Raw genomic sequence first — 4845 nt, 5'->3', positions numbered from 1 at the left:
CCACCAAAAGCTAGAATAGAGATAACAGACCGCCAACGAAATCTATTGTTCTCAACAATATGTCTCTCCTAACTAATTTGGAAAATTATAAATACTACTAAACAGTAGGAAAAGTTAGTTGGCAAAAAGGAGATGACGTAGAGGGGACCACAGACAGAATCAAGTTAGTGAGATATTTCAACTGAGAGAAGGTTTACGGTGAGAATGTCAACTTTGACACAGTGTCTTATCACAACACCAGTGCTGTTTAATTGTTATGCACAATGAAGGTATCATTTTATCGACTCCCTACATTAAAAATTCACTCTTTGGGCAGCTAGCAATTAACCAAACATAAATAGCAACAACATACAAGAAAAGATAACTCTATAGTTTTTATATGATACACACACTTGTCCGTCGAGGTAAGGCATTATACAAAGTAACGGTAAATAAATATTTCCTTAAAACGTCGATCGCTGTTCTTCCATCTTTCATACTGACAACCAACACCTTAACAACAACCGTTAGACACACACACACACATTTGCGTGTGTACGTAGAGGTGTGTATACATATGCGTTCGTGTGTGTGTGTGTGAAATTAAGTATCATTCGTCAAGTCCAAAGAATTTGTTAAGTTTTCTATAATGTCATTATGACGTCACAAAGCCTGTGATGTTTTCTCCAAACATTTCGTTTCAAATATGTTTCAGTCTCTTTCAACCTTTCGCTGTGATTAGAGGCTAAGAATGTGTACTCAAGGGAAATATTTGAAGATTAGTGTGAAGAAGTCAGAGCCACCTTTATCTTGTTTTTTTTTTTTATATTTGTGTGAGTGTTTTATTCAGGTTTCAATTCTTAAACATCCTCTGTACCAAAATATGGTTGTACGGTATAAGGTGTACGGTATAAGGTTTTCTACTAAACAGGAAAGGGAGATGCACAAGAAAGAATTATAAAGGCATCAAATTACTGCACGAGCTATAAAGGTCATAGTATATTTCGTCTGGAATATAGTTAGCCTCGATGAAATTCAGTTCGGTTTCATTCCCGGAAGATATGTCACAGATGCAATCTTTCTGGTGAGACAGCTGCAGGAGAAAGACTTAGCCAAGAGTAAACTACCAAACCTGACCTTTATGACCTGGAGAAGGCCTTTGACAGGGTGATACACTCTGGAAACTACTACAATGCTGGCAACAAAGATCATTTCTCTTAGAGTGAAGGGCGTATTATATGACGCCTCATCCAAATATTTGAAGACTAGTGTGAAATCAGTCATCTTCACCTTATTTTTAATATTTGTAGGAATGTTTTATACAGTTTTGAGTTCTTAAACATCTTCCGAAACATGCTGGTTGCCATAACATAGTTACTAAATGTACGGTAGTGTCACTGTATCCGTATAAGCTTCTAACCAGGCAATTTCAGGACAGAAAACTTTCCGTATGTCCAAACAGTATATTTTATAGTATACAATTCTTTGACTGTAAAGAGAATGTGGCATTAAATAACAATGGAAATTATGAAAACGAAATAAGTTTCTCGATATAGTCATACATATATCAAGAGAGTATGGTAAGTATTTTAATATAAGTTGGATGTTATTGAAATGTTTGATGAACTTTTTGAGATATTTCCGTAATAAAATTTTTTTTAATTTCATTTAGCTGTTTCATAAATTTCAAGAAGTTTACATACGTCTTGGGTTATTAGTCTTTATGCATGTAGAACTGAGTGTATTAAGAGTATGTCTTGTATATGTGGCACTCCGTCGGTTACAACGACGGGGGGGTTCCAGTTGATCCGATCAACAGAACAGCTCGCTCATGAAATTAACGTCCAAGTGACTGAGCACTTCATAGACACGCGTACCCTTAACGAAGTTCTCGAAGAGATTCAGAATGATACAGAATGTGATATGGCTGGCCCTTTGAAATATAGGTACTACTCATTTTTCAGGCTGAGTGGATTGGAGTAACGTGAGATAAAGTATCTTGCTCAAGGACACAACGCGTCGCCGAAAAATTGAACTCACGACCTTACGATCACAAGCTGAATTCCTTAACCACTAAGCCGCGCTTTTTCACCTTGTATATGTAGTGTGTGACTATTGGTGTCCTTCGCCCTTTCTCTTTCTTCCATCCTCTGTCTCACGATATTTTTCACTCTCTTACACTCTGACATACAAATACGTTCAAACGTACATATGCATGTACCTCCATATCACCCATCCTTCCTTACACACACGTACACTTAAACATACGCTCAGTATGGATTTTCTAGAAGCTGATTTCACAGTCGTCCCCATAAATCTCTTCACTTGAATTTTCCTATATAGTCTTCTCTCCTCCCCCTTACCTTACTTCCTCTCATATCTTCCTTTATTCAATCAGATACGTACCGCAGATACTTAAAATATTTACTTTTACAACATCAAAAACACGAAGCTCTCTCAAGTCAACCACTTTTCTCTGAATATCTATGTCCTTCCTTACTTCTCTCATAAGATCCAGTCAAATTCAGGCTGACCACTGTATAGCCATGCGTGCAAAGGTGTAGCTAGAGTGTGTGCGTCGTCCAAAGCACCTCATCCCCGGCTCCTCAATCAGACCCAAAATTGTCATTCCCATAAAAGCCCCACTCGGGGTAAAAGGTAACCCCCACCCCATAAATTTTCATTCGAAGATGTCGCTTGTAATTCTATTATTTTCTCTTTTCATTTTATCCTAGCACAAATACCAGGCCTTTCCAAGGTTTATTCTAATTTATACCCAAAACAAATATATTTGGTATAAATTGTTTTAAAAACTTCTTAAAAATGCGCAACAAACGTAGAAACTAACAAAATGTTATTCCCATATATCTTATTTTATATTAAAAACTAGTGCTAATTTACATGATTAGTCTAGATTAGTTATATTTCTATATTTGGGAGGTATACAATATTCTTAGCTTTCCAAATACAGGAAAGTATTTCAAAATGATAGCTAGCGTATACCTGTACACAATTTCAGTTAGCCGCAAAACTGGTCTACAACATGGAACAGAGATATACATACATACATTCAATTGTATTTTTTTTTAAATAATTCAGAAAAGTTTATTTTAGAAAGTAGATACAAGATTAAACACGGTGTTGTACTTTGTTAGAAACGATTACAACAGCAGGAAGATGAACAGACACAAGAACACAAAGATCCATATGAGCGGTCAGGGGAATGTAACCGATTACATTGACTCCAGTTCAATATTAGTTTTGAATTTATCAACAGGGCCAGATTTAAACCTGCTTGGGGAGGGGGATCACTTCAAATTAGAATCCAAGACAGACAAATCAAATTTACATTTTAAAACCCATTTATTACATGTTATTGAAACTGGGCAAGTTTGAAATGCATCTATCAGTGCAAAAAATTATCTAAACTGAGTACAAGTTTTGCACTCTGCTTCCTGCCAGATACTATTTTCTTTTGCTAGGCATCTGAAAAATTAATGATTTCCTCAAGTTGTATCATTTGCAACCAAAAAGCCAGGGCACTTCGTCTTTCATACATCATCGTATTTCTCTGATAATCTTGTATCACCCAATTTACTGAATGACCTCTTTCCTGAGCAGCTAGTGACCACCAAGCTTAAATATATTCTAATAACTACATCAAAACTATGAAAGGTATCAAGCAAGCCCTTTCATCATGGATTAACAATGCCTGTTGAAATGGAGTGAGACATGATCTGAGCTTATAAAGGGCTGCAAACTGCATAATATCATCTCCAAACACATTAGTAAAACCATAAGGAAAAAAGCTTCAGTTTTTATCCTTGCATTAGATAAACTGCTAAAGTTGGCGTTAAGCTTGTACCGATTGATAGTCTTCTCTATCTTTCGTGAGGTAACAAACAATGGATTTAAGGATGATAGTGAAAGTCTCTCATTTGAAATTTTGTCTTGCAGAAAGGACAACTTCTTTCGAGGCTAATACTGGATTTACAATAGAATTATTTTTCTTTAGTCTATCTGTTGTTTCTGTATAGCTTCTATTTCCACACATCTTCCCGGCACCCGTTTCCAAATCTTCATACCTACCCTGAAGCAATTTCAGAAAGTTTTCCAAAGATCCACCACTTAATACAAATCAACTCTTTGAAAAGTTTTATTTGTACTGTTAAACCATACAAGACTTATATTCCAGATCTTGGTCATCAGAGCAGTCAACACAAACCCTTTTGTCTGCCTATATCTGATCCTATTATACTTCAAGGGTTTGTTCCAGATCATCTTCAATATATCGAGTACATTTTGAATGCTTACATATCCTTTCAATGAGATATATGTGGGAGGCGGAGAGAAATCTTTTTTGCGAAAGTGGAAATGGTATCGAAAACAGCCAAATTTATATCGCCTTGTAAGCATCAACACAAAAATAATAAATCGTAATACATTGAAAAAAAAGTACAATGACAATTTCATTTTTTTTTTTAAATTAAAACAAATTCTAATGCATCGACAAATGCTAACAGAAAAATAATATGAAAATTTAAAGCTTTAGAAAAATCTAAGTGAAATATCAATGAAAGAAACTAACAATAATTGGGAATGCACAAAATAACTTGATTACCCCAAATGATTAAAACAAATAAAATAAAGCATGAAAGTAGGTTATTATTATAGATTTCATTTTATTTTCAACAACGTCGTTTAACTCAGAGTAGCATCGGAGAAAAGAAATCAGGATAGCCAAGTTTCTTTTTGTATATTCCCTATTATTGTTTTCTTTCACTTTTACATCCCAACACGAACTCTTCACAAAAACATTGCAAGAGAACTCGCTGAACAAAAACAAAAAAAAAAAAAAAAAAAAAA

General features: G+C 35.0%; 1 protein-coding gene across 2 annotated transcripts in view; it reads left to right on the top strand.

Annotated features, from left to right (window-relative positions):
• Positions 1 to 681: 681 nt before the first annotated feature.
• The window catches only part of LOC106876213 (uncharacterized), a 7833-nt gene continuing 3669 nt past the window's right edge, over positions 682 to 4845 (top strand). Inside the window, exon 1 of one of the 2 annotated variants that reach the window (XM_052968038.1) lies at positions 682 to 812. The gene's annotated coding sequence lies outside the window, so the exon portion shown is untranslated. Of the gene's footprint in view, positions 1560 to 4845 lie in introns of both variants that reach the window. The other variant, XM_052968037.1, reaches the window with a different exon arrangement.

This window comes from Octopus bimaculoides, chromosome 5 (assembly GCF_001194135.2).
Source record: "Octopus bimaculoides isolate UCB-OBI-ISO-001 chromosome 5, ASM119413v2, whole genome shotgun sequence".
Taxonomy (NCBI): Eukaryota; Metazoa; Mollusca; class Cephalopoda; order Octopoda; family Octopodidae; genus Octopus; species Octopus bimaculoides.
The sequence above is the reverse complement of the archived record's forward strand: the minus strand, read 5'-3'. Positions and strand labels throughout refer to the sequence as shown.